Raw genomic sequence first — 12,289 nt, 5'->3', positions numbered from 1 at the left:
ATCTGTGTGACTTTGATGCGAGGCTAGAGAGCACAGAGAAAATTGGCTTCCTCTTTGAAACTTTGAGTATTAATTCTAGCCTACAGGGAAGAGGAAGGGCCTGGTTATCAGCGAAAGGAATTACCTTCTTTTGCATCTACCCCATCCTTGGAATGGGGTGTCCGTGAGGTGGTCTCATGGCTGAGGGTGGCTCCCATTGGGATGCAGGGAACTATTCTACACTCTGTTTGGATGACAGGTTGGCCGTGAGATTAAGCAACATGACAACCCCTTCTTAGTCACATCTCTTCATCACCAGAACCACCTGGCTGATGCTCTACCCTCTCTTCTGCCCTGACATTGTCTGCCTCGTTCTTTTCACCAGCTGACCTGTGCAAGCCATGTAAGTCCAAAAGTCACTTGCTCCAAGATGCAGGATAAGAGGAGGTAAATCCAAGGGACACCATCGATAAAGAAGTCCAACACAGCCCTCTCTGCTCCGGGGTGACAAAGATAGATGAGCTCCAGGAGGGGGACCAAAAGGGACCACAGACCTCAGGCCTCTGGCTTCAGGTCAACAGCTTCTGCCTCTCATGGTCATCCCATAGATTCTCAAGGATGGGCAAGACCTCAAATGAGTAGGGAACTGACAGAGGAACTTACAGAAGGCTCCTTCTCTTCTTTACCCAAGTTTTGTTCAGAATGTGCAGTGGGAGAGCCTGGGTAAGAGCCGTGTACACCCTGGCTCCCCACATTGGTCAGTCAAGAGGGCCCCCGTCGAGCCCCTAAGGATCCTTCAGTTGTAGAAATCCTTCCTTTCCTCTCCTCCATATGACTTTAAGTCCCTAAAAGGCCATGGCTGCTAAAGAGCATTGCTGGCAAAACTCATCCTTAGTAGTGGGTCTTGGGAGAAGAATCTCTCAAGCCCTGCCCTGCCCTAAAATTGGGAATCCGTGGCCACTCTGGAGTGCTCCAAACCAGACACAGCCCAAGGGCCTTCTCACAGAGGCTTCCTCTTCCAGTGGGAGCCAAAGGGAAGACTGGTATAACTGGCTGAGGTATGTAAACCTCCACACATGACTCAATCCCCCAAAGACCATCCCTAATTAACTATAAAATCCCTTCAAATCTCTACTTCACTTTCATTCAGGAATGTGTTCTCCTTTTGTTCCAGATTTGGGAGAGGAAGGATCAGTCTTCTCACAAAACCAGGTTGTAGACTTTGGATGTCAGAGTTTCTAGAAAAGAGAATTGTTCCCTGCCCCCTCATTCCCAGACAACCTCCAGTATCCCTACTCTTTGTCGCACTCAGCAGAGTACAAGACACGCAGCTCACCACCCCTCTCCCACCAGTCCACCAGGACAAAATATCTTGTGGCTTCCTAAGTGGAGAGAGCAGGAGGGGGGGGCAAAATCCAGCAAACATTAATGATGGGCCAAGGGGTGCACTGCTTCCTTTACCCCTTTACCTTACTAAATACCACAACAACACTAAGAAGTAAAATTTCTTGTCCCATTCTACAATGAGATGGTGAGCCACTGAGGTCCAGCTGCCCCCAGCTCACAGTGGCATTAGCTGTTAGTCTGAGGGGATATCAAGAGACCACTCTCTGGATGGCTCAATACTTGTTTTGTGATTTTCTAAAACTCACTTAAGCTCCCTGTTGGAGCTATTAATATTATCAGTTCTCCTAAATTGGAATAATCTTGTCTGTTCATCCCCTTCCCGTCTCCTGTTCCCTCATCCTGTGGTGCTGCTGAATTAGATAATGTCTACAAAGCTCCCCAAGTTCCTTGAAGGCGAGTTTTGATAAACAGGGTTATTAACCTTCAAAGCACCCAGAGTTTTGAATGAAGAAGTTATAAAAATTATCATAAAGTCCTGCTGGGGTTTGATAATGAACAGAAGCTTTATTGAGACTTCAAATACTTCCTTTTTTTCCCAAGAGCAGAGGTGAACCCCTCTAGCTAGAGTGGGCTTTCATTCCAACACCAGTCTCTGGCCCTTTTCTCTTTTGAACTGAGGGAAGGTCAAGTGCTTCTTTCCACAGCCTTCTGCAGGGGATTCATAGGGATTCTGAGCATCAGGTGCCCGAGGCTCCTGAGCAACACAGCTCCGTCATTCTCTGACTCTGACTCCCCAGGTGCAGCTGAAATGATGCTGTGACTGCCCGAAGAGAGAGAGGATGCCACCGCTGAGAAGTCAAGACCCAGAAATTCGGTATTCAAAAGGTGTCTCATTTCTCACCACTTTACCCTCCTCACACTGACAGTGTGATTATCATGGGTAAGCAGGACTCAAGCTGTGCCTCTCCTCTAAGGTTATGCTGTGCCTGAGAGAAGCAGAAGAGAAGGGAGGAGGGAACAAAAGGAGACACCCCACCCCCTCCACTAGATCTAAACAGCATGGATGTCCTGGATATTCAAATGCTGAGCCAGGAGCAGAAATGGAAAGAAAGGTGTGAGGCTCAATGACAAAGTAGTCATCTCACTATTGATGACCTCCTACCACGCTGCATACCTCAGCCTTCAGCTTTGCTCTGGGTTCACAGTGCACCGACATGGACAGTAGTTACTGACATCTCCATACACAGCTCAGTGCTCGGGACCATGGTGGCTACAAAAGAGCAAGGCTACCTCCCCCACTTTCAAGTTTCTGTTAAGCCAAACAAGACAATAAACTTGAGGTGAGGGTATGACAGAAGGTACCTAATGATCACAGATCTTCAAAGTCTGTGTCTTGTTAGACTTGATAAGTCTGACGTACTTGCACTAACTGCCAACAATCTTCTTTGCATAAAACCTATCTGCCCTCTCAGGAAGAATGGCAAAGGGTAATTTTGGGGACTGATGTGTGAACTCCAGAATGAAGACTTATAAAAAGAAAGAAAGAATAAAAATGTCTCCTGTCTTGAGAGAAATATAAATAAGAGAGGGAATTTGTCCAGAGGGACAAATTGAGGGACTTGGGGTCCTTCCACAACACTGGTTTAGGGTTGGCAGGCAGGACCACTTTTAAGGGCAGTATTTGTAAATGTCCCCTGATCCCATCCCAGAGCAATTTGACCCAAGTTCCTTGAGCAAGGGAAAGCTGTAAGAAAATCTAATGATCGAAGACTTTCCCTTTAAAAGTTACAACACAGAAGGGGAGTCAATTCTTTGCTGAACATAGCCCAACTAGGCCTTCTCTGTTCCCTACCAAATGAGGTCCCCAGACCCTGTCCCAAAGATCTGTGCTTACAATAGCTACAGGATTATTTTTCTGGTCTCCAGTGAATGTTCTGGTGTTTTAGAGACGAAGGAAATGGTTTCCCAAGTCATTCTACCTGAGAAGGTCCCAAGGTCAAAAATCATGCCTGCTAAGCTGTATGTTGTGCTAACTTAACTGTACCATGTGGCTTCAAAAACGAATAGTTTATTTTGGGATTACCACGAAGATTACTATTCGTCTTTGACTATGCATGCTAAAACCTAAGAATTCTGTAATCACACACGTGTGGATCCAAATACCTCTGTGCCTTGAGCAAGGTGCTTAACTTCATTTCCTCAAAGGTAAAATGGAGTGGTCATAGCACCAACTTCATAGTAACACTGTGAGCATTGACTTTGTTCATTGCTAGTGCATGATGCATGGTGCCTGGCACGTGGTGAGCCTTCAATAAAGGCCAGTAGCTCTAATTAGTGACTAAGCAATAAGCAAGACAATACTGACAGTACGGGAATCTAGAAGAAGGAGAAAGCTGGTAGCTGAAATGTCTGCCTTTCCTTAGCTGATGGCAGCTTTTTAAGGTAAGAAGAAAAAGAGGACCAAAAATCCGAAAGCATGGTGGCCCAGCTACGTGGAAGATGAACCAGGTTGGACTAGAAAGTGTTAAGAGGCAAAAGAAATGAAGCTGCCTTACAAAAACCACCTTGAACTTCAGGCAGAAGGTTTGGACCAGCTACAATGGCCATGGGGGTTGGGGAGGGGGTCTGCTGATGTCCAGGCTTTGGGCCATCTATATTCATTCATGGACGGTGGTGCACATCCTGGAATGGAAGCATTCACCTCTGGGCCACCACCCCACCAACCCCCTCCAGCCTTCCTGATGGTGGGTAGAGAACTCAGAACACTATGCTACCCAAGCTCTGACCTATCCAGGGACAGGAGGACCCCCCTCCCCATTACACACAGAGATCTGAAAATTCTCCAGTCATTCCTTGACCCAAAAATAATTGCCAAACTGCCTTTTTTAAAACACTAGCCCAGGGAGTGGGTCATGCATCTTCTCCATTAACTACATAGCTCACCTTGGAACACCACTCCTGGAGAAGTAGCTCATTTTTCTCCACCACCAATAAAGAAAGTCTGCCCATATTAAGAGAAATGTCCTGCAGACAAGGGTGCTCAGGAGGGGGCCGTCTTGATTAAAGCAGGTTGTTCTGCCAAGAAGTCTTGAATAAGCTCCCTTGGTTTGGGGCTGTTAGTGCAGTGCGGAGGCAGCAGGCGACATGAATTGCCTTTTATCTAATTGGAAAACTCCCACCGAGTTTAGAAGTACTCATTTAGACAGGCAGATCAATAAAAGAAATGGGGAGCGGATGGCCATGGAGATGTTAGGGAGACAAGCCCATCCTCTATGCATCTGCTTAATAAAGATTAACTCATCCTGGCTGCGGCAGAAACTGGAGTACCGTCTTGGCTCCAGACTGCAGCAAGTTCCATTTGTTTTCAATGAGCAGACATGTCTCATGAGTGACGGGCAAGAGACCCCTTCCCTTGTCTCTTTGTCTGAATTCAAGAGCTCTGGAGGGAGGGAAGGGAGAGGCAGGAAGAGGGAATCTGACTAGGATTTTCTAGCGCCTACCCAATATGGCATTCCCCTGACCCAGACTCAAGTGGAAGAGATCAAAAAGCAGAGATCCGAGGAAAAGGATAGAAGAAAGAAAGACTGGCAAGGAGAGGTATCAGGCTCCCAGGCCATCTCATATTTCATCGTGTGTAAGTCACAGCGCCCAAAAATGTGCATTTTTGAGTTGTTTCAGGAAGTCCCCAGTTGAAAGAAACCTCTGTTCCCCCCCCATTTCTCTCTCTCTCCCATTCATCATTGGGTCGGGGGCTCTGAAATTTCCTCCTCATTCCCACATCACCGACCTCCTCATTCCCACATCACCGTCCCTGTCTTTGGTCTTGTCCCCACTCTCTCCCCACCCCCATCCTGTACAGCTGCTGAGCCCATCTCTCGTTTCAAACACGAGCCTTTGTTTCAAACCATAGCATCGGAGATGATTCCCTTCAAAGGGAAAACTGCTCCATGGCTGAGGGCCAGAAAGAGAAGTGGGGTATGCATGTGTGTGTGTACAAACGCATGAATGTGTGCTGGGCTGCAGGCATTTCTTTTACATGGGAAATTTGAGCAAGCTGGGAACCCCACTTTTGATTCATGTGTCCCTCCTTTGACTCCTACAGAAGTTCCTCGCTGGGCAAGGGCTGTGGGAGGAAACCTGCTGACACTCAGCTTTAATAATGGCCTTTTCTCTTGCACGGACCTATGGCGAAGGCACAGGCTCATACCTGGGCCATGGGTCGGTTGCCATGGAAATCACTGCAGAGTCACAAATAAGGCGGTATTATGTTCTCTCAGCAGGACCAGAGGAGAGCTAGAAGCTAAAGAGAGAAAAGGAAGAGGGAGACAGAACTAGAGAGAGAGTGAGAAAGAGAGCGAGAGCGTGAGAGAATAGAAATGCTTGCTATCAATAGCAAACCAGAAAGGAAACAAAGCGATGGGTGCCCTTTGGGAGAAAGGAGGTTTCAGACAGGGTGGGGCCAGAGTAAGGGAATGGCATTGTTTTCTTTAAGGGAAGTCTTTCATTTTCAGAGAGAGGAAGGGAAACCCATTCCAAATGAGTCTCCAGTACCTCGCTGTCTTCTGCTGGCTTTATGCTCTCCCTTCTCATTGGGTAATGGTGAAAAAAGCTTGCAAAAGAAGGGTTGGGAGGCTAAGAAAGAGCAGGAAGCAGAAAGGAGGAGGAGGAGAGTCAAGCCATTTCTCTTTCCCTGTCTGCCTCAAGATACAAAGAGGTCCTGCTCTAGTCCTCAGCAGAAACACTGTAGCCTCTCAGCTCCTGGGTCTCTAACAAATCCCTTGCCAAGCTTCCACCCTTTCCAAAACCTTAGACCTCCAGGATCTCGGCACCATTATTAAGATTTTTCTCCCAGGTTGAGTACCTCTGGAGGGAAAGTGTCCACATTGTCTTCCTAAGGTCACTTTCCATTCTAAGCTTCATTGCTTTCCTCGCTGTTGACAAAAGACTGAGAATCAAGACCTCGATCCAGATTCGACAATCAAATAAAAAGCACCAAGCTTATTTCAACTAAGCCATGAGACTTTATATAGGGCAAGGAATTCTAAAATTCTGTCTTTTCCCATGCTTGTTTTTTAATAGATGCATATATAGAGATTTCAATGAACACAATGCTTTTGGAGAACACATAAAAAGTTTTCTATGATCTTTCAATCCATTATCAAGATAACCAGATTTTCAAAATCATTACAACTTTACCTGCTTCCTCTGAGACTCACACATTGTATGGTGACCACCACAGCTAGATCTCCTTGGTCTAGAGTCTATGCAAACTGAGCAGCTTCCTGGAGTGTCTGAGTGACTCAGCCAGTTAAGCTTCTGACTCTTGATTTCAGCTCAGGTCATGATCTCTGGGTCGTGAGATCAAGCCCCATACTGGGCTCTGGGTTCAGTAGAGAGTCTGCTTGAGATTCTCTCTCTCACTCTGCCCCTCCCCCTGCTCATGCTTGCTTTCTGTTTCTCAAATAAATAAATAAATCTTTAAAAAGAAACTGAGCAGCTTCCTCTTAATATGGTTTGGGTAGCACTAAAAGTTTTACAGACCTAAAATTTTCTTCTCCATCAACTAACATCAGTGCCTAAAATCCCACATTCATGTTATCCCTTTCAACAAAATGTTAAGACAATCTCCCCTAACTTTTCAGTATGAATGTGTTTTCAAATTAGCTGAATAAGTGAAACTTGGATGAATACATACTGGTGCATACAGTGGAGGACAGAATAGTCATGTCTGTCTCCTTGGTAGTGGGGAATATTTGACATGGAATCCAGATGAATGATTTATTGTATACATAACCCAATTACATGACCGCCAAACACTTGAGGGTTACCACAGCTGCCTGAGGGAAAGAGGAAGAGAAAATAATATTCTGGGTGAATGAATTAACGTAGGTTTTCAGCCTTGAACTCCCATCTAAAGGCACTGCCTTGGTGCGTTGAGCTAGACCAGATGTCCCAGTGTCACTCAAAAAGCTTCTTCAGTGTTCTGGATGCAGATTCTTGGTTAGTCTGTCTCTAAATTTTCAACCACCAACTAATCTTGACCCTGAAAGACAAAGTCAAGGAACTGATAATATTCCTCCTTAATGTATAAAGCTGTTCATTCCTAAGTCTTTCCAGGATGGGCATAGTCCTCAACAGGAGCAACCTCAGAGACCCTCATAGCATTATCAACATGGAAGTCCCAAGAGTTCCCAAACAGACAAAAGAGCTTGAAGCTCTCCATTCATCTGTCTGAAGATTTCCTGACATGCACAATGGCTCCACTCTAGCTGTGGTCCCACCCAAACCCGTAACTCTTTCCCTCCACTGTGGAGTGGGAGATGGCAGGGTGAGCCTTGAGTTAACTCAAGAGGCCAACTGCAGAGTCTGGGGGAACATCCCAGACAGGCAGCCAGCAACCAGATTGGGGAGAACCAAGTTCTCCCCAGGTGCCTAGAGTAATGAAAGAGTAGAAAAAACACTTTTTTTACTGGAGATGATAATAATTTGGTTAATCAAAATCTTGCCTACAGCAGGGAGTCATAAAAAATAAAAGTGATGCATAACATCATAAATAGTTTATCATAACTTAAAATGTAAACATTTTTTCTGCTAATTTGTTATGTAGGGTCAAGATATTTTCTTTGATATTAGAACATTGATAGAAGTTTGTGCTCATCTTTCTTCAAAAGCCACATTCATAATTCACCATGTACAATTTCTAGTTTCTATTTCTTTAAAGCAAAGAAAAATTAAAGGACAGCAATGAGGTAATCTGAATGCAAAAGTCCTTCCATATGTTTCTATTTCTCTGTAATCATTGAAAGTCATCTCACCTATCCCTAATTCAACAGCAATTTTTTAGCGACAAACATTTATTGAGTCTTTTCAAAGCATGTGATTTTGTTTTCACAGAAATAGCCCTCTGTTCATACTCAGTGTTCATTGGTTTACATAATACTTAATTAAATTGTATAATTACATCAGTTAATGTAGTGAATTTAGTAGGTGTTGGTGGTTAAGAGAGGTTCAACTCCAAGTTTTTCTTTGAAGGCAAACTATCAACCTAAGACATTTGCCTGGAATTGACCTTTAAAGCAAATCACATTTAAATATAAGAGGTCAATTATCATAGATTGAAAACTGTGTAATGAATAAGAACATAATTTGTGGGTAGAAAAACAATTGAGGTAAGTTGGGATCTCCAGCATGACAGGAGGAGGAAGTCAACAAATCCCCTCCCTGAAAGCAGCTGAAATACTGGACAATATCACCAAAACAGCTCTTTCAGGACTCTGGAAATCAGCCAGAGGTATCCAACAAACTGAGAAGATTTATTCAAAAAACATGACTAATTTTGGGTAAGAAGAGTAGGAATTCCTCAGCCAGACTGCCTGGGGCTGATCCCATCAACCCACTCCCACCTCTCAGATCAGTTGGTATAGGAGTTCTAACAGATAGAACAGGCTGTGTGTGACCAACATCTCCACTGCCAAAAACGGGTGACTTGACTTGGAGCTAAATCTGATACTCAGTGTGTGAACAAACAAGGAAAACCAATCACCACAAAAGTCCAAGATAAGGGTCCTATTTGGAGCAAACATCAGACTGAAGAACTAATAAAAACAGGAAAAAGATTTGAAACTATATCACAAAGATATGCAAGTGACTAATAATCATATAAAAAGATGCTGAACATTTTTACACAATGAGGAATTGGAAATTAAAACCAAAATTAAATAATACTACACACTCACTAGGATTTCTGAAATTTAAAAATAAAAGTGGTAGTGAGGATGTAGAAGGAAAAGCACATTCATATGTTGCTGGTGGAGATGTAAAATGGTACAACAATTCTACTCCTAGGAATCTACCCAAGAGATATAAAACATATATCCACACAAAGACTTGTACATACATGTTCATAACAACATGATTCGTAACAGCTAAAACACTGGAAGCATTTTTTAAGATTTTATTTATTTATTTACTTATTTAAGAGAGAGAGTGAGTGAGCGAGAGAGAGAGCAGAAGCAGGAAGAGAGGCAGAGGGAGAGGGAGAAGCAGAAACTTAATCCCAGGACCCTGGGATCATGATCTGAGCCGAAGGCAGATGCTTAACCAACTGAGTCACCCAGGTTCCCTGGAAGCATTTCAAATATCCATCAACTACTAAACGAATAAACAAACTGTGATATATCCATACTATGGAATTGTATTCAGAAATAAAAAGGAGCAAACTATTGATTCATCCTAATATATGGATAAACATCAAAATCATTATGCTGAGTGAAATGAGCCCAACACAAAAGAAATCATATTACATGTTTCCATTTATATGACATGTCCCGAAAAGACAAATGAACAGAGTCAGTCAGACTAGAGAATGTGATTGTCTGAGGCTGGAAGCAGGTGGAGAAACTGACCGCAAACTGGCACAAGGGAGAATTTTAGGGGGAAATGTTCTAAAATTGGTCTGCAGATGTTTACATAAATCCTAGAAATTCACTAAAAAAATTGAATTGTAAACATAACAAGTGACTTTTATGGTATATAAATTATACCTTCAAACAACTATTTTAAAAGATGAGATCTGAGCTCTGGTTCCCCATCATTGGTGTGAAGAAAAGAACAGGAATGAACAAGAGCACTATAAGTCTATAGTAGTGATAGGACAACAGGCCCTGGGAAAACATAGGACGGGGGGTGGGAAAACAAGAAGATGTAGATTAGAAAGCATGACCAAATGTACAATTACAAAGGGATATTAATCAACCATAAAAAATGAAATCTTACCATTTGCAACAACATGATTGGAACTAGAGGGTATTGTGCTAAGGGAAATAAGTCATTCAGAGAAAGACAAATACTATATGATTTCTCTCACATGTGGAATTTAAAAAACAAAATGGATAAACATATTGGGGGAAGAGAGGAAAACAAATCATAGGAGACTCTTAAAGACAAAGAACAAACTGAGGGAGGGAGGTGGATGGAGGGAGGTGGATGGGTGATGGGCTGCGTGGATATAGGTATTAAGAAAGGCACTTGTGATGAGCACTGGGTGTTGAATGTAGGTAATGAATCACCGAATTGTACTCCTGAAACCAATATTGCCCTGTGTGTTAACTAAATAGAAGTTAAAAATTGAAGGAAGGCAGGAAGGAAAAAAGGGAAAGGATAGGAAAGGAAAGGAAGAAGAAAGGAAAGAAGGAAGGAAGGAAGGGAACTTTACTAAAAAACTATATAGAAGCTGAGGCTCCAAAGACACCCTAAGTTTTTAAAATATTACGTCAAGATCAAGTAGGGTTTATTGCAGGCATAGAAGGATAGTTCAATATCAGAAACACTAGCAACAAAATTGACTTCTCTAATAGACTAAAAGGGAAAGAAAAATATACAATTGTCTCAGTTGATATACAAAGAGTTTGATAAAGTTCAGTAACTGTTTCTAGAAAATTAAATCTCTTAGCAAACCAGGAAGAGAAGAGAACTATGAGTAGACAGAAATGCGTTTCAAGTATGCTCACTATCTCCATTATTTTTTCACATAACATTGGAAGCCTTGACACATAGTACTGGAAGTCAAGGTGGGGAAGGAGTAAGATGTTAATATCAGAAGAAAAGAGACAAAAACTAATTTTCTGTGGATGAGGTGATCATTGGCGTAGAAAAAGCAACAATAACACAGTTGACCAAGGTTGCTGGATAAAAGATCAACTTACAAAAGTAAAAATTGGGGCACCTGGCTGGCTTAGTCGGCAGAGCCTACAACACTTGACCTTGGAATTGTGAGTTTAAGCCCGATGTTGGGTGTTCATCTTACTTGAAAAAGAAAAAAGTTAAAAAAGTTTTGTTAGGTCAAAAGAGTTTCTTCCTAACTTAGTGATCAACTAAAAAAAACATAATAAAAAGTTAGATAACCTCCACAATAACAAGAGAAAGCATAAAGATCTAGAGATTTTAACTAACAGTTCACTATGAAGGAAGTTTTCATTAGAGGATGAAGACAGAGTTACAGAAATGGAGAGAAATTCCATAGTTTTGAATAGGCTCACATTTTAAGCATGTCAATTCTCTACCAAATAATTTATTAAATCTCTGTAATCACAATAAAAATTTCATTTGATTTTTTAAGTTACTTCCTTATCTTGATCAACTCTATGAAAAAAGAGAAATTCATGAAAAAAACTAAGTCAACTTTGCAAAAGAAGAAAAAAGAAAAAGATTGAGGATTTACCAAAGCTCTAATTACAAAATACAGATTCATGTCAGAAAAAAAATAGACAAATAAAAACGGAGCAAGTGTATCTCTGGGACAAGTATACACACATACACACACATACACACACACACAAGCACGCACACACACACTTAATCAAGGTGACACCATAAATCAGTAAGAAAAGAAGAGATTGTTTGGGAGGTTGTATTTGTAAAATGGATTTATTATTTTAGAAAAGAAAACTAGGACTCTATATAACACCACATCCAAAGATGGAAGACATGTGGATGAGTACTGAATTGTGAAAAATAAAATTATGAAGTTAATAGATGAAAATTAGAATATCTTTGTCACCTAAAGGATAAGACCTTATTAAATAAACCCCAAGTGTACAACCCACAAGGCAAAAACACACACACAAAAAAAATCATGAATTTGCTTGCCTTAAACATGAATTCTTTCTGGTGCACAAAGAATACTGAGGATAAACTTGATAGCAGATCGGGAAAAGAAACTTGTACTGTCCCAACTGATCAGGGACTACTATATATATATATACAGGGAACATTTGCAAAGAAAAAGAAAAAGGGGGGCGCCTGGGTGGCTCAGTAGGTTAAGCCGCTGCCTTCGGCTCAGGTCATGATCTCAGGGTCCTGGGATCAAGTCCCGCGTCGGGCTCTTTGCTCAGCAGGGAGCCTGCTTCCCTCTCTCTCTCTCTCTCTCTCTCTCTCTGCCTGCCTCTCCATCTACTTGTGATCT

Source organism: Enhydra lutris, unplaced genomic scaffold (assembly GCF_002288905.1).
Source record: "Enhydra lutris kenyoni isolate GAN:26980312 unplaced genomic scaffold, ASM228890v2 scaffoldscaffold66, whole genome shotgun sequence".
Lineage (NCBI taxonomy): Eukaryota > Metazoa > Chordata > Mammalia > Carnivora > Mustelidae > Enhydra > Enhydra lutris.
Note: the sequence above shows the minus strand (reverse complement) of the source record.